The sequence below is a fragment of the Bufo gargarizans genome, chromosome 8 (assembly GCF_014858855.1).
Source record: "Bufo gargarizans isolate SCDJY-AF-19 chromosome 8, ASM1485885v1, whole genome shotgun sequence".
In the NCBI taxonomy this organism is placed as follows: domain Eukaryota; kingdom Metazoa; phylum Chordata; class Amphibia; order Anura; family Bufonidae; genus Bufo; species Bufo gargarizans.
The window spans coordinates 174,379,766-174,404,887 of record NC_058087.1 but is presented as its reverse complement, the minus strand read 5'-3'; the positions used below and the strand labels follow the sequence as shown (position 1 = coordinate 174,404,887).

Here is a 25,122-nt window from a genome sequence, read left to right as displayed (position 1 = left end):
GGAATTTATGGTGGAACTGAAAAGCTGTCGCAGGATGTCTGGTCTGGATGAGGTCTTCCCAAAGAGGTGTTCATTGGAGAGGTATGACTAGAATTATGTCGCTCTCGGTTATCAACCATTTCAGGTTGGGAGGAGGATTCATGGTACTTTAACTGGATGATTGCCAGGAAGTTCAGTAAACTGCCTGCCCCCGTGATTACTGCTTTATGTGACATATCTGAGACCTTCCAAAAACATTCATACATATGACTGACATTAGTAGCTCTGTCTAAGCTTCACCTTTTTCATTTATGACCGCATAGTTAATGGGTGACGTATTACTTCCTCTACGGTAAATATTAGTCTTCCACTCACGGAGGGTCATCTCAGGCGCTAGCACTTCATAAAAAAGGTCTTAGTAGGTGTCAGGACTCCATATATTAATTCAGTGACACAGGCGTGGAGCAACTTACTGTCATGTAAGGAATATTATGAAGGGTGTGATGCAAAAACCAATATATATATCTGCTGGAGCCTGCTGATGTCTAGTCTGAAGGGAATGTGTCACTGTGAATTCTGGGAGGACAAACTACATTCCTCCGTGGATGATGACAAGTTATGAACTAATGAGTCTTAAATTAGATATGAAATAGGAGTATGAGTTAAGGTGGTGGCTGGATGTCCTATTAAGTTGATAAGGAAACAATTGAGATTAAAATTAGTATTTTGTTTACAATATTTTTTATTCTAATATATATTAGTGTGTGTATATATATTTATATATATATTTATTAGTACTGTATATCAAATATAGCTTCTAGAATCCACTGTGATAAGTGTGAAACTAGCCATACAAATTAAAGGGGTTAAATCAGACATCATGTAGTACATGACAATATATTTCTAATAAAGCTAGAACTAGCCCTGTACCTCACATGGATCCAGGACAGATTCACATTCATTGCTTCATTTGCTCTGCTAGATTTATATCAATCTGTCAGCTCAAGGGAGGGCCCTTTCTGCTGCAGCTTAGGGGGCATATCCTTTCTGCTGCAGCTCTCTCTCTGTCATAGTTCAGGAGACAGTTAAAGGGTGAAGCTGAGCATGTGCGCCCATCTCAGCGAGCTGGACAAAGAAATAAGAAAAAAAAACTAATAGCAGGTGGTGCTATAGAGATAGATTTTTTTGAATCATTCAGTAGCTATACTACTTTTTTTTAATTACATCCGGTTAAAGTATTCAGATCCAGGTGCTAGTTTGAAAACTGTAGAATATCATGTGGGACAACCCTTTTAAAGTCTAGACAAGTCTTGTGGGTAACAGATGACCATTCATTGATACGCTACTAACATAAATCTTCAACAAGTTTATCAACACAGACTGAGTTGTTGAAGAGCTAAACAATAGTTCCCCAAGACTGTGAGGGTACAATTAGGGTGGCCATACTAATTAGACAGAAGTTGACAGTTGAACAAATGATCGTCTGGTGAACAATCGTTTAGCTGATGCAGCCAAACCCATTTTAGTCCACACTGAAACTGGCCATACAGGTTCAAAGGCACCGGGTGGAGGACAAACAATCCCTCTTCCAACGTTCTTTCAAGGACCATTTGTGGATGAAGAATGAAAGACTAGTCGGACGACTACCGGACAAAATAATTCAACCATAGCAGACTTCTTTCCAGACGATTGTAATTGGGACAAGCTAAAACCATCTTTCTTGCTAAATCCCACAGAAAGAACTTTCATTATGGCCGACATCTTCATTTTCCACCCCTCAACTTGCGTCCACCTTAATGCTTGCAGATACATGTACCGCTCCATCAAAAGCAACCTCATGTCCAACAGGTCATTGTTCAACACATCTATTGCATTATTTGGATCTCCTGTCACGGTCATGAAGGATTGTTCTAGTTTAAAGTTCAAACTTTTACCTTTACATTCGGACAATCCAATTCAGAGGACTCGTCCACTTCTGGAGCTCTCTTTGTTTAAAGCTGAAAAATCAATCAAAAAAAGTCTAGGATGTAACGCTGTGTTTTTTTTCCCCCCTAGTACTGTAGATCACCATGGGTGGTGATGTTCAATCCATGTTCTACTTTGGACTAGGACAATTTTTGGCTTAAAAAAAAGGTCAATTCATATGTACCCTTGACTAAAGCCGCAAAGTAGCTTCTACCACTTCACAAAGTAAGTGCTGTGGGCCAATTGTGTAAGATTTACATTAATTTCTACTGTTGTCCAAAGGGACTGCCCCATGTCAGAGCTGCAGTTAATCGACTCTAGCTCACTCACAGTTGCATACAATATGGTGGTGGCCTCATGGTCTGATGGATAAACATCTTCTTGCTGGTCAGTATATTAACATGGATGTATACACACTGGCTCTCCAGGGTAATCTTATATCGCGGTTTGGGGAGGCTCAGTACAGCTGTTACAGTTTAAGTATGAAATACGCCCAAAGAACCATGTTTTATTTAGCTTTTTTTTCCTGCTTGGGCTACAATGATTAATGACATGTTACTTAATTAGGACCCAGTGTTAAATATAAGAATGCCACTCAGATTTCACTAGAGCAAAGGAAGGGGGGGGGGGGGGGGACAAATAAAACATAAGCCATGGAGTCTTTTGAAGTAATGTGGACAACAGAGGTTCGAGCAGAAGTAATGTAAACAGCGGCACTTGGGAGTGCAGAAGAAGGCGCAAGTAAATTACTTCGCCATGACATATAGGTAAACATCCCACTCAGACACAATTACATCACGAAAAGGTAAATTTACTGGGCAAAGGAATTCCACTGTCTACATTTCCAGGGTATACAAAGCTAAATCACTTTGGAAACCTTGTGTTACTCAAATTGCTATGTCCCAGCTCAGGTCTTGGCTGCCCACTAGCCTTTGTGGCCTTTTCCATAAAAATATAGTTGTTCTCTTCTTCTTGGCACCATTCACTTCAGTGGAGCTGAGCAGAAATACCACACAACCCATGGACAGATGTCTTTAGATGGCACGGCTCTCATTCTCAATGTTCTAACAAAGGCCTTCTCTTTGCAATGGCAACTTATCCGTTCTCGCGATGACTCGGTATGGTTATTCTTCAGAATTTCTTTCTGACTCAAGCCTTGATTTTTGGGTTTCTCTCATGGTCTGTTGTGACATCTGTATTGCATGGTCCTTTCTCTTCCTCAGGTTCTCCTAGCTTATTTCGTGTTTTGGTCACAATTTTTAGTTATGGTCTTTCCCTTGGCTCTAACTCTGGTCCATCTTCTGGTTCTACCAAATCTATGTTTTGGAGGTTGCCACCAATTGGACATTATCCTGAGGGCAATAACTTGAGTGGACAACAAAAAGTAGCATCTTTTGGGGGCCAAAAGTTAACATGATTGGTTTCTTTAGTCTCTTGTTCCTCAGTTTACCCTGCTCCGATGAAACAATAGCACCCACCATTATCCATTATATTAGTAATGCCCTGGAAGGTGCTTAATGTTTCATATATAGATTAGAGTACCAATGTTGGATATTCTGTTGCCTGAAACCATCCTCATAATTCTTGGGGAACACAGTAATATATTTTTTTCTAAGATCTAGTATGGTCAACAGAAAGCCTAAAAGAATTTTACACGACCCACCAGCATTTCCAACCACTGGATCGTGGATTTCTGGGCAAGTAGTTATTTCCTATTTGCCACCATCCAAAAGCAATCCCCACACTCAATACATTAGCACATACAGCTCCATCTGCATTAGTCTATTTTGTACAAAGATGGCTGGACCACTTTAGAAAGCAATCAATTTTACATTTTGTGTCACCTCAATTTCCTCAAAGATTGTGAGCTCTTGCAAGCAGGGCCTTCACTCCCAAGTGTTTCAGTTGTATAATAACCTGTAATCCTTTGATCTCCATTTTGGTTTGTACTCTCTAAATTGTAAAGGAATGTGGCAGCGCTATATAAATAAAGACTATTATTACTTTTATCATTTCCTAACCATGTGGTTGATGGCGGGGTAAGAAGATGACCATACATGGACCTTTACCAGACATTTTGCATCATTTTTACTTTATTACATTGTTTGTAAAGGGATGTAGCTGGTCAAGGACAACATATCTGTCAATGCACACGGCCATGTTCCGTGGCCGAGAGCGGTCCGTGGTACTGCCGTGCTGGATTCCTGTTCAGAGAAGGAGCGCACAGCGTCATTGGTTGCTATGACGCCGTGCGCTTGATGCCGCCGCTGCTGTACAGTAATACACTCGTATAGATCATACGAGTGTATTACTGTAGTGCAGCGGCGGCATGAAGCGCACGGCGTCATAGCAACAAATAACGCCGTGTGCTCCTGCTCTGAACAGGAATCCAGCCCGGCATACCACGGACCGCTCTCGGCCGCGTGCATTCGGCCTTAAAGGGAATATGTCACCTGGCTTGACCATATTAAGCTCTCACCATTGCCATGTTTAATAAAATACCTTATCTCCTGCAGTGGTTTTCTTTCTTATATTCATTTTGCTAAAAAAGCGATCTTTGTGTTATGCAAATGAACCCCGTTATTCTTCCCAGTAACGCCCCCTCCCCCCGCAGTGCCTAGCCCGTCTTAGTTTATAGCCCAAGCACGCCTCCCCGCTATGTAGTTTCATCCCACAGTCTAGTTCAACGGCGCCGCCCCTTGTGCTACGTCAGCTAATTCATTCAAGCCAGGCACCTGGAATCTTCAGTTAGTCCGGCTGAAATCTCGCGCAGGCGCAGTACCGCCTACAGCCTGCGCGATTCAACTGCTCCTGAGGGCAACAGCCTCAAAGGTGTCACTGGGCATGTGCCGAGCCCAGTGACGTCTTCTTATCGCTGTTGCCCTCAGGAGCGGTCGGATCGCACAGGTGCAGGCAGTAGGCGGTACTGCGCCTGCGCGAGATTTCAGCCGGACTAACTGAAGATTTCAGGTGCCTGGCTTGAATGAATTAACTGATGTAGCAGAAGAGGCGGCGCCGTTAAACTAGACTGTGGGACGAAACTACATAGCGAGGAGGCGTGCTTGGGCTATAAACTAAGGCGGGCTAGGCACTGCGGGGGGGGGGGGGGCGTTACTGGGCTCAGAGGGTGAAGAATAACGCCCCTCTGGGCACCATCAGGGTTAATTTGCATAATACAAAGATCGCTTTTTTAGCAAAATGAAAGCATGAATATAAGAAAGAAAACCACTGCAGGAGATGAGGTATTTTATTAAACATGGCAATGGTGAGAGCTTAATATGGTCAAACCAGGTGACAGATTCCCTTTAATAAGTACATATTGTACTGTAATAAAATCTATACAAAAACAATGTCTGTGATCTCATGTTGTAATGTACTAAAAACAAAGCCTCAAATGTCAAAATTGGCTCCACTGTGCGGTATAACAAGCAGGGACAACCGCCCGGTCCAAGATCCTAACGGGTTGGATTAGGCTCATGGGCGACAAGGTAAAAAACCCGGATCTATATCCAGAAAATCCCAGCACCATCTGTCAAGGCTGAACTCTCCATAGTGAGAGCATTATTGCTGGTTACATACATGTGAAAGGGTAGGTCACCTAATGGGATTCTGGAGACGGTCCCAGATTTTATTTTGGAATTCATCCATTGTCTTGAAATACGTTTTATTATTTTAATGATTCCAAAATATCAGGAATCACTTTTATTAGGCCATTTTACAATATTAAGAAAAGTGGGGAGGGCTTTTTTCTCAAGCCACATCTCAATGGTAAAACTATTAGACTGACGCAAGGAAAAAACAACAACACAATGTTCTCCGCCTGACCTCTCCCTGACTCTGTCGGCAGTGCATTGTCCATAGCGGTTACTAACTGTGAGATATTTCAGCACCATGTAAAGCTATGACGTTCGGAGGCTCCTTCCCTTAAAGGGCATCTGGCAGCAGATTTGTACCTATGACACTGGCTGACCTGGTACATGTGCACTTGGCAGCTGAAGGCTGGTCTCGTGTTCATATGTGCCCAAATCATGTTTTAATATATGCAAACAAGCCTCTAGGAGCAACTGGGGTGTTGCTGTTACAACTAGAGGCTCTGCTCTCTCTGCAACTGCCTGCACCCTCTGCACTTTGATAGGGCCAGGTGTGCTGAGGTTTACAATGCCAGGTCCTGTCAATCAAAGAGCAGTTTCAGAGAGAGCAGAGCCTCTGGGTGTAACAGCAACGCCCACGTTGCTCCTAGAGGCTAATTTGCATATAGTAAAACATCATTTTTCTCAGCAATGCGGGCACATATGGACATGGGATCAACACAGATGCCTTCAGCTGCCAAGTGCACATGGAACAGGTCATGCCAGTTTCATAAGTGCAAATCTGCTGATGATAGATGCACTTTAAAGGGGTTATCCCATGATTCATATAAAAAAATCGAAATCATATCATACAGTATATGACAACCTCTTTCTAACAAAGCGAGAACCAGCCACTTTATTGCTCTGCTAGATTTATTTCAAGCTGGCAGCTCAGGGGGGTGTGTCCTTTCCCAGGAGACGTGTCCTGTCTGCTGCAGCTGGTGGCAACTGAAATATCGATCTGAGCATGGGTGTCCACCTTAGTAAGGTGGGCAGAGAAATTAGAAAAAGAGCAAACAGCAGGTGGCGCTATACAGATGGATTTCATTGAATAACTCAGTAGCTATAATACATTTTTAATGACATGCATTTACAAAAGTATTCAGATCCAGGTGCTGGTTTGAAAAATGTAGAATACTATTTGTGAAACAACCCCTTTAAGGCCTCATGCACACGATCCTAGTTTCGGTCCGACTCATTAATTTCAATGGGGCCGCAAAAGATGAGGACAGCACACTGTGTGCTGTCCGCATCCGTAGGTCTGTTTCATGGCCCCGCAAGAAAATTAGAACATGTCCTATTCTTGTCTGTTTTGCGGACAAGGATAGGCATTTGTAACACAGTGTGGGACGTGCGTAAGGAAAAACGCAAGATGTAGATGGCTGGTATTTGTGTCTAGCGGATCCGCGATTTGCGGCCAGCAAAGACGCATATGGTCGTGTGCATGAGGCCTAAAGCTGGATTTGAATAGCTTGTGAGGCTTTATAAAAAAAAATTTAAGAAATGATGATGCATAAACCTAATCTAGAACCAGAGCGATGAATGGAGTCCGTTGTTTGGGACTTTATCAAATAATCAGTCCAGTAACACGTCTGTGTCCGGCGATTGCCTCGGGGATTGGATTTCAGGCCTTCAACATGTCTCACGTCAGAAGTGTTAATTAGGTGACTGCACTGTCCTGAACTCAGTCATCTTGGCTGAAGGGAAAACCAAGGTATCACATGTACGAAATTCTCAGCCTCTCACCACAAGAAGGACTGGTAAAGTAATCAGCATCATATTCTCGTTTACAGAGCGCAACATCATATTTTACGAAGCGCTTTACTAGGATGGAAGTAATAGGTAATAATACAAGTAATCAAGATAAATGAACATAAAAGGAGAGAGGTTCCTGAGACCCCGACCAGAAGAGCTTCTAATCTACAGGTGACACATGCCTCCAAGAAGAAATTAGTTTGCATGGCACGCTAACTGGGCATGTAAGGAGAACATCTAATCAACCTTAGCAGTGAGCTCCGCAGAACAGGTGCAGCGCGAGAGGAGTACAATGGAAAGATAACAGTCGGAGGTTATTAGCTGAGCAAAGTATGGTAGGTACATGGAGATAATGGTACACCATTGTAAAGAGATATGTGGACAAGTAGTAGTTTTGAGTGTACGGCTGGGTTCACACCTGGCTGTTGCGCGTTCCTACGCTCAACAGGCAAAAACCAATGCTTCCCTATGGGCATGGTTCTCATCTGAGCGTTTTAAAGCGCATACGAACGCGCTGTAAAACGCCCTACGCCCCAAGAAGTACAGTAGCTTCTTTGGGACGCATTGTCGTGCGTTCCCGCACATAGACCTAGCGGGAACGCGCGACAAGGGGCGTTCGCTTGTTTCTTCGCACGTATGTAAACGCCTGATAAGCACGCTTGTAAACAGCGCTTATCGGGTACGCTTATGTGTGAACCCGGCCTAATTCTTTAAAAGGGTTTTCTAAAACTTTTTAAAGGGGTTGTTTCATTTGGCTGTTACTAAGGCAAAATGAGACACAGTCCTGACCACCAGCCGGCCGGAAAACAGCAGAGTGCTCTGGCGCTCGCTGTTTCAGTAGCTCCCATTGTAGTGCATGAGAGCTACGGAGACAGCATGACTCAGAAACAGCATAGCTTGCTGTCCTATGCTGAATCCGTAGCTCTCATGCACCGCAATGGAAGCTCCTGAAACAGTGAGCGATGGAGCTCTCTGCTGTTTACCACCAGCTGGCTGGTGGTCGGGACTGTGTCTTAGTAACGGCGAGATGAGACAACCCTTTTAGCTGATGACCTATCCTCTAGATAGGTCATCAGTATCTGACTCATTGGGGTCCGACACCCGGGACCCCCGCCGATCAGCTGATTGATAAGGCACTGGCGCTCCTGTAAGCACCGCGACCTTCTCTCAGCTTACCAAGAACAGCACCGTACATTGTATAGTGGTTGTGCTTGGAATTGCAGCTCAGCCTCATTTACTTTAATGAGGCTGAGCTGCGCCTGGGCCATGTGACTAATGAATGTGACGTCACTGGCCTAGGATAAGCTGCGAGAAACCCACCCCGCTCAGGTGTCTTCTCAAACAGCTGATTGGCAGGGGTCCCGGGTGTCGGACCACCACCAATCAAATACTGATGACCTATCCAGAGGATAGGTCGTCCGTTAATGTGTTTTGCAAAACCCCTTTAAGAAAGAGGTAACCAGTGTAAACCAGTGACAGAAGTTGGCATTCTCACCAAGGTGTCCTCCAGATAATCCAGTTCAGATCTAATGATTGGGAACGAGCAAATTTTTGCTACCAATTATCAACCAAGTAAAAGGGCCCTTAGAATAGTTCATTTATTTTAGATCAGTAGGGTCAACATATGTCAGGGTGGTCTACACGGAGCCCCACTGTGACTTTCAGCATTATATGTCCAATACACCTTAGAGTTGGCCCTGCTTAGTTTATGATGAAATGGAGTATAGATGTGTACTTATACACCACAAAGGGGCAAATTAGTGTTAATATACCTTTAATTACAGCATTTGAAGCATGTGGGAGCTCAGAGATGTATCAGCTAAGCAGAGGGCAATTCTACTCTTCCCTGTTGCACACAGGCAGAGTTCTTCAATGATTACATATCCTATTTATATATCTTTTCAGAACCTGATTCAATTGGCATGCACGCAAATTTGCCTAAACGGGTTCTCCGGGAATTATGTAAAATGGCTGCCAACAACCTGTCCTGGAATGTGAGCAGAACTAGTTGCCTCCACTTGCAGAACTGCCTACGGGAGTGAGAGGTGGGACCTCATTATACACTACGCTCTGGCACTTTAATATTCTACATTTTGGTGAGTTTTCCCTGTCAGGCTACTCAGCCATGAAGGCATATTGTAGGCAGGATTACATCACTAGCATCCATTGTAGAGCAGTGTAGTGAGGCCCGCACCCTTACCCTCATAGGCAGTCCGGCTCACGTTCTAGGACAGGTTGCTGGTGGGCATTTTAATTAATCCCTGTAGAACTTCTTAAACAGTGCCTCATGGTCAGTACCTTCACCAGTGGGTGAACAAGATCCTCTCCAGTCTTCAGAAAGTAGTAATTATGAGTGAGTAAAACATTCAATTTACAAAATATGTACTAGCGTTCCAAGAGAAAAAAAATGTCAGCTGCCCTTTATATGCCTCGGAAAATAAAATGACTGTGAGATTCCAATGTCATATTAATAGGAACCATTCCAAAACCCCACACCCACCTTGTTACTAGTAAACCTATAAATAGTGCATCGTGCAAGGGTAAATTATAGAAGGATGGAAATCAACCGGATATGGAACATGACACAACTATCTGCCAGGCAGGGTGGTGATAACACTGCAAGCTGCCATTAATTTCTGCCGGGCGGCTGGTAATAACATCCTGGAGATGAGACGATCGCTCTCTCTGTAATTAGCTCTAATGTCAGAGCAGGGCTTGAAGATCTTCAGTCCATCAGCTTGAGGAGATCTGGGGTGAGAGGGTAGTCAGGTGGCACCGCACTCCAAGGCGGAGGTGGAGATGCGAAAGTCTATAATTATTATTATTATTAGGCCTGGATTTCCAGTGCCTTTTGTCTCCAGGATTTCAGAACCATCTCTCTCTCGCCTTCAAAACAAGTTGTGCAGGAATGTAAAATGTGCTGACTGAAGTGGCTTTGTGGTTGGAGCACGGCTCTGCTGCTCTCCTAATCGCACAAAGGGACTTCAAAACAGTTATTCTGCATGGTACGCTGCCAGAGTAAACAGCCTTGTTGTATGCAGAACATGAGCGCTGTTCCATCTCTTCAACATCAAACGTTGCCCCCCACCAGAGAGCTTCAGTAATAACACTGATGTCCTTTCTGGTGCCTACAGCCCAGACGCAGCACTAAACCCAAACCATGGAATACACGGCGCTGGGCAAACTTCAGAAATTTAGAGTTTAAGTCAAATTCTCCCTAAAACCCATCAGTGCAGATTACTTTCAAGCTTGGGTGGTCTGAGGAAAGCCATGTTCATGCGGATTAACCAATCTTCTCACTGGTACAACATATTGGAATGGCTCCAGCGGAGGAGAAACAGATGCCTGCTGTGGTAGTGGTGCAAAACTGCAGTACCTGGGCAGCATGGTGGCTCAGTGGATAGCATTGTTGACTTGCCTGGAGTCAAGATCAACGAAGGGTAATATCTGCATCGAGTGTGTGTGAAAAATTGACTTCCTATAAAAACGTTTTAGAGACAGGGAAATCAGAGTGTGCCTGAAGCGAGTGATGACCATCTCTCTTCAGCGCTGCAGAATGTGTTGGCGCTATATAGGTAACGGGAAATAAAATCCTTATATAATTGCAATTACGTTCTTGCACTTACATATACTACATATTGGACAGTTTTCCTGTCAGGCTGCTCAGCGATGATGGCATATCACAGGCAGGAACATATCATTACCATCTATTCTAGAGCAGTGTAATGTGCAGTGAGGCCCTTTACCCCTCTAAAACAGGCAACCAGTCCAGCTGACACTCAAGGACAGGTTGTTGGTGGCCATTTTACATAAATCCCGGGAACCGTTTTAATGTTCCTTGGGATAAACAAGTGGTGCAGACAGCTGCCACCAATCTGTTTGGTGGTAAATCTAGGTATACAAGGCTGCCCTAAGGCAGAGATAACTGCCATCCAAACTTTTCTTTGGCCAACGGCTACCTCTGCTGAACTCCGCTCGTCCAAGCTTGTGCAAATGTTCTGAAGGGGGAGAAGAGTGTAAGGCTACTGTCACACTAGCGTTAGGTTTGTCAGGCAGGCTTTTCCGGCAGGGGATGCTGCGGTATTTGTCTGGCTGCCTCTCGGCATGATTGCCTCTCTGCGACTGCATCTCCCGCCCTTCCCCTATTATAGTGAATGAGGCCGGGCGGGACTTCTGGCAGCACTTATGTGCAAGCGTTAGTACGGATCCAGCAGGCTGTTGCCCTGCCGGAAAAGCCTGCTGGACAAACCTAACGCTAGTGTGAAAGTGCCCTAAGCTACCGCCAGACTCCTTTGGCATCCTCTTATCTTCCAGATAATCCAACAGCCTTCTTCTAATCTCCAATGATATTGGAGGACAGGTGGTAGGCTCCCATATATATTAGATGGTCATCCAGTCCCACCTGAGTCGTCGGGTCAGGGCAATATACGCCCAATATGCTTGGCCAGCTTAAATTCTACTTCTCGTTACCAAGCCGACTTGCCACAATCCTACTGATCAGACCTCAAGGGTTAAAGGGTGTTCTATATTAAGTTATCCCCCTACTCACAGGATTAGGGATATCTATTAGATCGGTGGGGGTTCTATAACGCGGGGCTATCTCCGGAACTGCCATTGGAGGAGAGTGCATGCCGGACTGGTCGACTCCGCTCATTCTGGGGGGCTCCACAGGGTACAGGCCCACTGTTCTTGTGATCGATAGGGATCCCAGTGGTAGGGCCCCCACTGATCTAATAGTTCTAGATAACTTAATATAACTAAAATACCCCTTTAATGGCTAGCCTGCAGCTACACTGGTCATACATGTAAAGGCAAGATGGAGATGTCTACAGACCAACTCTTGGCTGTGTGTACAGTATTAGAGAACAAAAAACCAAAAACAAGAATTAACCTGGATCACACCTCCTCATGTTATACTTTGATCTAATAACTGCTTCCGAACCCCATAAATAGTATACAGGCCCCTATGTTGCATGCTTACATGAGGCATTAGTACACGTTTTGATAAAAAAGCATAAGCCCACTCACCACGACAAGGTTGCCTCCTCGAGTGGGAACCTACTCTAAATTTCGCGCGGCACTGCGTGGCAATCACCGGCGCCACAGCACCGCACCAGCAGACGGCGAGACTCAGCAGCCAAACAGCACCCCTGCTGTTTGGCAATGCCACCCTTTTGTGGTGAGTGGGCTTATGCTTTTTGATCAAAATGTGTACTAATGCCTCATGTAAGCATGCAACATAGGTGCCTGTATACTATTTATGGCGCGGAGAAGTGATGTTAATTATGCTGAGAAGCAGTTATTAGATCAAAGCAAAACATGAGGAGGTGTGATCCAGGTTCATTCTTGTTTTTATAGAACCAAAAAAAAAAATCTGTGACTTTCTGGAAAGAGCGACACTCTTTTCCATTGATTGTGTCCGGAATTGCGGCTCACTTTAATGAGCTGTAATACCTGCCCATGGACAAGAGTGGCGCTATTTCTGGAAAAGGAAAACGGACTCTTTTTCTCCTAGAACGCCTGCTGATCTATTCAGAAATGCCTTTACATCATTTGTTTGCATGGAATTTAGCAAATGACGCAGATGATCAGATCAAGTATGAGAACCAGCCGTGACTTGGACAAAAGCTAGTGTATACGGTGTGAGGCGGAGTACGGGGTACTTTATACCAGTGTTGAAGAAGGCACAGAGAGAGGAAACGGCAGCAATTTTAGAAAGGACAGACAGATCCTTGGACTGCTAGAGGCAGTTGTCTAAAGGTTTTTGTGCAAGTGGAGATTCGGTATCATCTCGCTGCAGACATCAAACTAGGGCATGGAACGGAAGGAAAAACAACTTAAAGCCAAGGGTCTGTCAAGTACGATATAATAGGGAAGAACATGTTATCAGTACGGTGCAAAAGAAAATGTTTGCATCCAAAAATAACTGAATTTAAAGGGGCTGTCCAACATTTAAAAAGTACTGTATTTCTCGCCCTACAAGACGCTTCAAGGTTTTAAAGGAGGAAAATAAGAAGAAAAACAAATTTTTTCATTCGACCTCAGATCAGACCACCAAACAGATCCTCAGTGTTAATCAGACCTCAGCTTAGAGTCCCAATCAAACCCCCAATATTAGTCAGACCTCAGCTCAAACTCCCAATGTTCATAAGACCCCTAATCAGACCCCCATTCAGACCTCAGATCAGACCTCCAATGTGAATGATCTCCAATCAGACCTCAGATCAGAGGCCCAATGTTAATAAGACCCCCATTCAGACCTCAAATCAGACCCCCAATCAGGCCTCAGATTAGAGTCCCAATGTGAATAAGACCCCCCTTTCAGACCTCAGATCAGACCCCCTATGTGAATGACCCCCAATCAGACCTCAGATCAGACCCCCAATGTGAATGACCCCCAATCAGACCTCAGATCAGAGGCCCAATGTGAATAAGACCCCCATTCAGAGCTCAGATAAGACCCCTATGTTAATCAGAACTCATAGCAGACAAACTCTGCACCTCTCCTGCTCCGGACACTGCCGCTCCTGAGATCAAGCTCTCTTCCTGCCACACTGCGACGTGGCACAGTGTAAGGTCAGAGAGTGCGCTGATGTCACAGCATAGCATGCGGAGCGCTGCAGGAGAAGACCAGGAAGCAGCGAGTTTAGAGCCCGCATGGGGAGCGCTGCATTCACTACTTCCCGGTCCTCCTGTATTAATGTGCGCTTCCATAATGGCAGCGCACATCAGTATTCACTCCATAAAACACCCTGATATTTTCCCCCACGTTTTATAGGGTGAAAAATACAACATGTTTCTCCCCCCCCAAGAAAAAAAAGCCACCTTTATCCATGGGATGTGTCTGGTATTGCAGCTCAGAGCCTTTTATGTCATGGGGGCTAAGCTGCAATACCAGATACAGCCCATGACAAGAGTGGCACCATTTCTGAGAAGAAGAAAAAAAGCTAATTTTTGTTTTTCTAATCCTAGCATTGCTAATTTCGTGGCAAACTTCAGATGATGAACTCCACCCAGAAGATAAAAAAGAACATCAGATTTTTTGTCTACAGGGGCGATGGCCGGCATTACAGCTAACTCCCATTGAAGTAAATGAGGATAAGCTGCGATACCAGATACAGCCTATGGACAACAGTGGCCCCGTTTCACGATGGGGGGTTCTTTTTGTCCAGTGCTAGACAATGCCTTTAAATTACTTGCAGATCCAAAACTTGCTCTTTTAAACTCAAATGTGACCCCCCCAACCAATTCTAGAAAACACGCTGCTACTATACCTCCTGCCTGCCTCTTTGCAGCGACTGCCATTATAATCAGAGACCATTCATCTGGCAGCCCCCAAAAAAAGGCAGTCGGACCCCCCCCCCCCCCCCCCCCCCCGACTGGTCACTGGTGGTAAAGCCTAGCAATTGTCTATAATGAACCCCTTTAAAGAGGACCTTTCACCGCTCCCGACATGTCTGTTTTAATAGCTTCATGCATTCCCCATGTAATAACAATTCTCGAACATCTATTCTTATGGCTCTATGTTGTTCCGTCCCTCTATTATTTCTACTAGAAGTTATGAATGAATTGCTAGTAGGCTTCAGTAAGGGTACAGAGGGGAGGTAACAAGTTGGGGGGTGTACCTGCACAGTCTAAAAATGGCAACACTGATTGGATATAGTCAGTCTGTGCAGGTACACCCCCCCCCCTAAACTGGTTAACTTACCTCCCCTCTGTACCCTTACTGAAGGCTAATAGCAATTCATTCATAACTTCTAGTAGAAAAAATAAAGGAATGGCACAACCTAGAGCCATAAGAATAGAGGCTCCAGAATTGTTATTACACGGGGAATAAAGCTATTAAAACAGGCATGTCAGGAGTGGTGACAGGTCCTCTTTAATGGATTAAAATAGGGACAATCACAGCTAAGAGCCAAGAAATCCTACACGCAAGATTTCTGTAATTGCATTCTGTTTCTGGAAGTTCTAAATGGCAACTCCTCCGTAATACAATTCATTAAAAAGATAATCTAGTTTATATAAGGCAAGTCACTTTGATTTTATTATCCAGGCTCAATAAAGAAAAACATAGAAAATAGTGCATTGTAGGGCCCATATGCCAGACGGTTTGGTCTACTAGAACTTCATCATTGTAAAGCCCATATTCCGGACATTTCGGTCTATAAACCTTCATTATTGTAGGGCCCATATACCAGACGTTTTGGTCTACCAGAACTTCATCATGGTAGGACAGGGATGTCAAACTCGTGGCCCTCCAGCTGTTGCAAAACTACAACTCCCATCATGCCTGGGCATACTACAGCTATCAGGGAATGATGGGAGTTGTAGTTTTGCAACATCTGGAGGGCCATGAGTTTGACATCCATGTGGTAGGACCTATATTCTCAACATTTCACTCTATTAGACCTTCATGATTGTAAGGCCCATATACTGGACATTTTGGTCTACAAGACCTTCATCATTGTAGGGCCCATTTTCCAGACTTTTTATTTACTAGACCTTCATGATTGTAAAGCCCATATGCTGCACATTTTGGTCTTCTAAACCATCATCATTGTAGGTCCCATATTCCAGACATTTTGTCTACTAGACATTAATCATTGTAGGGCCCATATACTAGATATTTCGTTTTACTAGATCTTTATCACTGAAAGGCCCATATGCTGGACATTTAGATCTATTAGACCTTCATCATTGTAGGGCCCACATGCCCGGTCTACTAGGCCATCTAAATTGTAGGGCCCATATGCCAGACGTTTCGGTCTACTAGACCTTCATCAGCAAATTGCTGAATGGACCTTGTAGAACAACAGGCTCGCGTGTTCCACCAGGGCCATTCAGCAATTTGCTGAGGATGGTCCAGTAGACTTAAACGTTCAGCACATGGGCCCTGCAATATTGAAGGTCTAGTAGACCGAAATCTTCTATGTTGTTCTCCATTGAGCCTAGATACATAAAATCAAAGTAATTTGCATTATACAAAGTATATGTGACTTTGGCACGTCCTGCACTGGCACTCCAGATTACGCAGAACAGAGTGAGGGATCAAGTTTTCCTGTAGTGATACATCCACAGGCCTCATGCACACAACTGTATTGCTCGCCAATGTGCTGTCTGCATTTTTTGCGAATAGCACACTGACCTATTCGTTCCTATGGGCCATGCCGACATCTGTATTTTTTTGCTGATCCATGTGACTGTTCCGCAAATTATAGAATATGTCTTATTCTGGTTTGTATTGTAGATGAGAATAGTTCCTTCTATTGAGGACAGTGAGAAAAATGCGTAATGCACAAAGGTATCCATATTTTGCTGATCCATGGTTTGCTAACCAAAACACGGACACAATCATGTGCATGAAGACTACATTAAACTGGCCATACAAAAGTCTGGGAAAGATGGGTGGCCATATATTGCTTGTCACCTATCATTTCTTGAAACATAATATGCAAATTAGCTTTCTTCCTGAGGGAAGAACCAGTACACCCCATTCCAAGCACTGCGTCAAAGATGTCTCACCCAGCCAACCAGTTTCTTGCTTTTTACGGACGAGGATCAAGAACTCTGAAAGGTCCATCTACAGATAGATGTCCCTGCTTTCGCAGATATCTCTAGTCATGTTCCAAAGCTCTTTAATGGGTCAGACATTGGCTTACCGGTAGTTACCTACATGTAGGTGGCAATAGTGTTCTTCCTTCTTGATGAAAGTTCATTTGCATACCTTTTCGCAGGAAGTATTGCCTGCAAGACTCCCTACACCAGCTGGATCTCTATAAGGCCTCTTTCACACGAACGTGCCCGGATCTGCAATACACGGGCACCGTTCCATGGCCATTCCGCATCACGGATGCGGACCCATTCACTTTGAGTTTCGTCCCGTACTTCCGTTCCGCAAAAAGATAGGACATGTTCTATCTTTTGCGGAACAGCCGGATCACGGAACCATTAAAGTGAATGGGCCTGCGATCCGCTGCGGCTGCCCCACGGACAGTGTTCATGCATTGCGGCCCACATTTTGCAGGCCGCAGCACGACCACGGGGCGCACACGTTCGTGTGCAGGAGGCCTAAGGAGAACTTGTAACCTCTCAAAAGAAGAATCCGATAACAGAAAGAGGCGTCTCAAGGGGATTTCATATTGATGGGGGGGAAAGTCCTTTCTGTAAACGCACAGGGTTCAAATAACCTATTACTTCCATCGTATTATCAATACTGGGGAACAAGTGTTTCTATTGTTTTTGTATTTTCTCAAAAGTTTCCGGATAATCAACTAAAGGAGAAAACCTCAATCTGGTTTCTGCAATGCCACAAATTTAAATAAGAACGGGGCTTTTGTGCCTCTCGTCCCCAGGAAGAGATCTCTTTCACGCACTGAATGCATGAGTGAGGAGGAATAGCACCAACATAGTCTGCACTACTTCAGACAGCATATCTCTGTTTACATTGGTCCCTGGCCCTAGAGGAGTGTAATCTTACCTATGGAGAGCCGAAAAACTACTAGTTTCCCATAGCTTTAGGATCTGCTGGTGCAAGCTGTTTTACTGCAGCCTGTGTAAACTGTGCCAATATACAAAAAAACAGGCTGCCATAAAGGGCTGTTGGTATTCAGCTGATGGTCTTGTAAAGCACTGTCCTGGCCGGCCAACTGTTGGATAATGGCCTGCTCATCTAAAATTTTGCTGGTGCACTCTCCCCCACTCAGCACCCTCCCCCACTCAGTACCCTGGGTACTTATTTATTTAATGCACTTATATTTAGCGCTACTTTATTCCGCAGCGCTTTACAGATTTCTACTCTACTGAAGACGTTACGGATGTAATGTAGGTTGATCTTTCAGGTTTCATCATATATCTCAAGCAACACCATTATCTGCATCGCTAGAACTCAACATTTTGTTGATAGGAAATCTGAAAGCAACCTGCGGTAATCTATAAAAAGGAGTACCGTAAATAGAACACTAGGACCAAAGAGAAGCCAACAATATTTCGGCAATGTGAGGGCAAATAGTTCAAACCTAGAACAACTAAAAGTGCCACTTACATTGCTTACCCTGTCAGACAATGTGCAAAGATCTGTTTCAGTCTATTGGGCCTCATCAGCCCAGAGCAAAGTATGGATTTCCAGAAGTAGAAAATTGATGATTAGATATCATCAACATCTGATCAGTGGGGTTCCGAATACGATCAGCTGTCTGAATAGGCTGCTGCGCTCTCGTGAGCACTGCGGCCAACTCACAGCATACCAAGCACAGCGCCGTACATTGTATAGTGGTTGCGCTTGGTATTGCAGCTTCACTTGAATGGGACTGAGCTGCGCCTAGGGCATGTGACCAATGAATGCGACATCACATGGCCTAGGGAGAGCGCCAAGGCCTCTCCAAGCAGCTGATCAGTGGGAGTGCCAGGAGTCGGACTCCCACCAATGAGATACTGATGACCTATCCTGAGATAAGGTTCTCAATATTTTACTTGCAGATAACTCCCTTAAAGTGGTCATGAATAGTGATGAGCGAACTTCTGTTTTAAGTTCGGCGTCTAAAGTTCGGCTTCCGGTTAGCGGAGAATCCCGATATGGTTCCCGATATGGATTCCGACTTCCGTTGTGGTCCGTGGTAGCGGAATCAATAATGGCCGATTATTGATTCCGCTACCACGGACCACAACGGAAGTCGGAATCCATATCGGGAACCATATCGGGATTCTCCGCTAACCGGAAGCCGAACTTTAGACGTCGAACTTAAAACAGAAGTTCGCTCATCACTAGTCATGAACATTAAGTTCTGTTCACATGAGACCTACGTCCAACCTGTGTTTATATGCATCATCGTTCATTCGACCAAGAGAAACAAACTCCCGACTCAACAAAGATGCCACGGTAAGAAAGCATGTGAAATGCAGCATGGTGGATCTTCATTTCCCTCAACATCTACTATCAGGGAACAGTTGGAAGGCCCCCATACACAGTATGTAGGGGGTATGTCCATGGGCTACTTTAAGGTAGGTCAATACTCCACTAACCATCTGTACTTTAGTGAGACTGGATCATGGAGAAAAACCAGAGTGCCTAGAGGAAAGCCTTACACCCACGGGGAGAACATCTCTGCACATTTTCTTTAGTTTATTGAACTTGAAGATGTAAGACAGCGGACATTGAATAGGGTCTTTATTTCTGTAGACTGTTGATGACTATCTTCGTCTTGCTATAAGACCTTTTGTTTTATCTTCAGTAAAGTGGGAATTTCCTTTCACTTATTTTTTTTTTCCTTAAGAGCAAGCGACCTTCCACAAATAAAGCTTAACCAAGCATAGAAAAAGCAATAATTCATGTCAAGCCGACCCAGATATCTTTGGGGACTTTCAGAATAATACAATTTTAAACAAAGGCCTCAGACTTGGAAACAGAGGTTCTTGAACGATGAGAAGAAGCCGGCACTTTCTTAGTTTTCCTGTATTCTGCTAGGAAAATATGCCAGAAAGACTCCTGTAATGCATCACTGGAGCCAAAAGTTATACGATAGTCTCATGTAAAGGACCTCTCCTGGTAACATCCCCTATGAAAAGGTAACTTCAAAAACATGTTGAGTTGTGTCCTCTTCTGTCACACATGCAAGAAGGAAAAAAAAAAACTTTTTTAACTAACAAGTTTATGTTTGGTGGTCTGTATTCATAAGAATGGTAGGTGCCTGTGGAGAGCCTGTAGGGGGCAAGAATCTCATGCCACTCAAAATTGCAGAAATCAAATTTTGCCAGGATCAACCAAGGATCTCTTGTGTTTGAGGACCTCCCAACTGTCCTCCAACAACAGATATTCGGGAAAAAGATATTGGATTTTTGGAACACCATACTCTCGGTTGTTTTTTTCACATTGGAGATACCAAAGGTCTCACCGTTCAAGTGAGACCTTTGGGAAACATGGCCGTCGGCTGCACATATCAATATAGCAAAGTGGTGTAAAAAAAAATCTCACCGATCCCCCATTGCTGCTTATTCGGCTGTGCCTGGGTTCCTGCTGATGTATACATCTTTTGTATCTGCAACCCTTTTTTATTTGGCTTAAATACCCCTTTAAGATGGAAACTGATCCGGTATTTATTTTTTTACATTTTTAAAGGTCTGCGCATGCGAATCCATCAATGCGGCAATTTTAATGCACTAATACATTCCAATGGAAAAAAAGGCTGGATCCGGCATTCTGGCAAGTGTTCAGGATTTTTGGCCGGAAAGAAAAATGAAGCAGGCTGCGGTTTTTACTCCGTCCAAATACCGTAAAAGGACTGAACTGAAGACATCCTGATGCATCCTGAACGGATTGCTTTTAATTCAGAATGCCTTAGGATAAAACTGATCAGTTTTTTTCCGGTATTGAGCCTCTAGGACGGAACTCAATACCGGAAAACTTTGACGGAAGTGTGAAAGTACCCTAAGTGTTACGGTCTATGATGAACTATGATGATACATATAAGGATATTAAAAAATGAAAATCATACATAATCTGGTACATGACAATCTCTTTCTAACGAATCTAGAACCAGCCCTGTACCTCACATGGATCCAGAGATCTCCCCATTCATTGCTACAATTGTTCTGCTAGATTTGTTTCAAGCTCTCAGCTTAGGGGTTGTGTCCTTTCTGCTACAGCTAGTGGCAGTTGCAGCATGGAACAGAGCATATGCTTCCATCCCAGAGAGGTGGACATACAAATTAGAAAAAGAGCAAACAGCAGGTGGCGCTAGACAGATTTCATTAAAATACATTTTTTATTACATGCAATTACAAAAGTATTCAGATCCAGGTGCTGGTTTGAAAACTATAGAATATTTCTTGTGGGACAACCCCTTTAAGCTGATTAGGCCCAAATCTTTGTGTGTGTACATGCTGGTTTCACCCTGAAGTATCATGACCACATCTTAGCGTGGACATGATGTCTGCAACACCCACAGCACCAGTGGTCCTGATGGACAGTACATAGATCACCATAGAACCGATTGGTTCTGTAGATTCATAGGGCTTCTGGGTTTTTGCGGCACATGAAACCAGTCTCAGAAACAATCTTGCCAGATCGGATGCCAACATATCGGTAAATCATTTTACCATCAATCTGTCTGTTTGAGGACATCACTAAATCACATGACAACGTCCTGAAAGGGTTCAGCCGTGTCAATCAGGACAAAAGACTGCCATACATGATCTAAACCACCAGAATCTGGCTTGACGGGAACCGTGCCAGCTTGAGAGTGAAACAAAATATGTATCCCCTTATTTTTAAAGGCTCCATTAAAATAAAACCGCAAACTCATGAACGGGATTAACTTAATAGCGGTTAGATTGGTTCATGCGTGTTAAAATATTATAATACAAAACATATGTATTTATTCAACATAATAATAACTGACATAAACAGGGCATTAGGCAAATGCGGGATAATGGTAGGAGCCATGAGCCACAATGAAATGGAAATATTTATCTGCATTCGTCCAGGCGAGGTAGTGGCAGCCATCTTTCCAGGGTTCAAAAAGTTGCAGGCAGATGACTAGACGTGTGTCCACCGAGATCCAGAGTAGTCACCTGTTGTTTGTAGCATACCCTTCTAGGCAACAGATCTAATCTAAAACTGGCCAACAGCTTCTCCTCCCGATCTCCCCATACACATGCATGCTTGGCCGAGCATGCATCTGTCTGGAATGGGCCAGACACCTCCTTTCCCTGAGAACAAAATATCAGGCATGTTTAAATCCCACAGCCTAATCGTTCTCCTACCCCCATCAGGGGAAAGTCGGGTCACCCTCATATGCACATTAGTTGACCAGTTCAGTGCACATGAATCTAATGTGTAAGGCCACCTTAAAGGGGTTGTCCACTCCTTTTATACTGATGACCTATCCTCAGGATAGACCATCAATATCTGATTAGTAGGGTTCCAACAACCAGCACTCCCAATAATCGGCTGTTTACAAGCATATTCAGAACTACACAGCGCCATCTGTTGTGTAGTGGACAAAGTTGGTTACTGCAGCGCTGCTCCCATTCACTTCAACGTAACCAGCTCAGTCCACTACAAAGTGGATGGACCTATGTATTTCTGGTGCCGGAGCTGCTCCTAAAAAGTTGATGGGTGGACCCTGGCGATCAGATCCCTTTCAGCTCTATTTTCACTTCAGTTGCTTGTTCCTGCCCAGGTTTCCAGAGCTCTCCGATAGCAAAAATACTGTAGAACGCTTCACTGTCTTATTCATTAAAAAGAGGCGGCCTTTCAAGTTTCCAGTCCAGAAAGACCCTTTACAAAACAAATCATAAGGGTATGTTCACACCTGCGTTATGAAATCCGTCAGAGAACAACCTGACGGATTTCACCATATCCAGCACTGCCATTATACTGCCGGATCCCCATTGAGTATAATGAGATCTGGCCGCTTTCCCGCTTAAATGTCGGGTCTCAGACGGACATATATCGCTGCATGCAGTGGTCCATCCGAATTACAGCATTTTATACCGAAAGAGACTGCCAGATTACCTAGCGTAAGGTATGAACTGTACCAGCAACCTACCGAGCAAACACGGAATTTCCCAAAATTTTAAAGTATAGATTGCGGAGTCGCTTATGATCTACAGATTGTCAAGATTGCTGCTCTGGAGCAATAATACAGCAGTATTGGTTAATCAAACCAGGGCAACATCTCCATGACCTTGGTTATACATCGTTAACATATTCTGTAGCGTCATACAGAGACGGCCACCGTACACTTCATTTTCTTCTCCCGAGTCGCAATTTAGTTTGTCCTTCGGAGACTATATTTGAGATAACTGAAGGATCCCACTGCAGACAGAGACGGATGTGACGGATACCTTCCATGTAGAGCGCTGTGGTATATGTTAGAGCTTTATACAGAACGTAACGGTTTATTGGTCTGTGCCAAGCCTCGAAACGTAAATGGTTTCAGGCTCTATTTGCTTTCCCTCAGAAACATGTCTGACCACAAGACCTCTGCTCCTCCAGAAAGGCAGAAGAAGACTGTGGCCAGTAGAGCGCCCCTCCTTCGCTTCACCTCTGTATGAAAATAGGAGTGTATGGGACTCCCCCACCCCTATGGAGAGAGGAGCAACAGAGCGTAGGCAGGGTGCCAGTCAGCATGACCAGTGTGCATTGACTCCATTTAATGAAAGCCAGGAAAGAACACATTACACAGTGTTTCTTCAGAGAGCCAGCTAGCCTTCAGTGATTGCAATCAATAAAAACACTCTGCAAGGGGCCCACAGGGGGAGAGACCGAGAGACACAGATTGAGAGAGAGGGAGAGATCTCTGCTCAGCTCGCCTGACACTCTCTCCCTTCCCCCTCCAACAAAAACAAGTGGAACTTTTGGAAGTCAGAATACAAGCTGGTCTCCTTTCAGAAGACAGAACAGCTCGGCGGTCTCTCCTCACGTAGGTCCATGCCAAGAACGGTGGGGACCGAGCTCGGGATGACTTCTTTTCAGCCCGGGATGTGAAACTTCCAACGAGTGCTGCATCCGCAACACATCCCATTCCCGGAGACGGCGAGAAGGAGGAAGCCATGGGATGGGATCCAGTGAAACAATTACAGGATGGGTGATCTATCGGCATTTACCAGAAGCTGCACCCATTCACTTCCAAGAGGCTGCATGTGCCAGGAGGCCGCCTTTAAAGGTAGGCAAAAATGTGTGCGAGTCAACAGGGTTCTGCGATGTTCACTATATTCCTAGGTGACGGATCAAAAAATACACTCGTCGGTGCGAGACGTCACCTTCCTCGTCAGCTTCGGAGCCCTATTCCTTAAGTGTCTGATGACACCGAATAGGACGCCAGTTCTGTCACCGTCCCTTGCGTTACAATTTTAATTAAATGACGAATCGTGTGTGATACGTACGACTAAACTAATAGATGGTAACGTGGTTGACCATGCTGGTTCCGATGCAGGACCCGTCATGCACTGTCAATGTGCCGATAATAGTGGAGCACTGCAGACTTACCTTCGTATAAGGGCTCATGCACATGACCGTATGTATTTTGGGGTCCGCTAAAAATACGGATGACGTCCTAGTGCATTCCGTATTTTGCGGAAGTGAACAGTTGGCCCCTAAAAGAACAGTTCTATCCTTGTCCGTAATGCGGACAATAATAGGACATGTTCTATTTTTTGGCGGAATGTAAATATGGACATACGGAAACGGAATGCACACAGAGTACCTTCCCTTTTTTTGCGGACTCTTTGAAATGAATGGTCCACAAATAGAGATGAGCGAACTTCTGTTTTAAGTTCGGCGTCTAAAGTTCGGCTTCCGGTTAGCGGAGAATCCCGATCTGGAACCGGATATGGATTCCGACTTCCGTTGTGGTCCGTGGTAGCGGAATCAATAATCGGCCATTATTGATTCCGCTACCACGGACCACAACGGAAGTCGGAATCCATATCCGGTTCCAGATCGGGATTCTCCGCTAATCCAAATCCGAACTTTAGACGCCGAACTTAAAACAGAGGTTCGCTCATCTCTATCCACAAAAAAACAAAACGCAACGGACACAGAAACAAAGTACATTCGTGTGCATGAGCACTAACGGAGAGTAGAATTTCTAGAATTTACTACTGGCCCCTGTAACTGCTCTCTCTCGTGTCACATGTGCAACCAAAACAAACATGCAAAGCCATGTGAGCAGCGGGATGTAGTGAATATTCAGGAAACCTCCCGGGCACTGCAGCTGCGGTGCAATCAGCACCATGATACCTCTCAGCGGGCATGCCACGCTAAGGCTTGTTGTACCATCGGCGTATTTGCCTA

The 25,122-nt window shown here is 44.5% G+C and overlaps 2 protein-coding genes across 2 annotated transcripts in view; one reads left to right on the top strand and one right to left on the bottom strand.

Annotated features, from left to right (window-relative positions):
* The window catches only part of C8H7orf50 (chromosome 8 C7orf50 homolog), a 237,390-nt gene that overhangs the window by 32,342 nt on the left and 179,926 nt on the right, over positions 1 to 25,122 (bottom strand). The gene's annotated exons all lie outside the window — the stretch shown is intronic.
* Positions 23,438 to 25,122, top strand: part of GPR146 (G protein-coupled receptor 146) — a 58,052-nt gene continuing 56,367 nt past the window's right edge. Inside the window, exon 1 of the mRNA XM_044303944.1 lies at positions 23,438 to 23,992. The gene's annotated coding sequence lies outside the window, so the exon portion shown is untranslated. The remainder of the gene's footprint in view (positions 23,993 to 25,122) is intronic.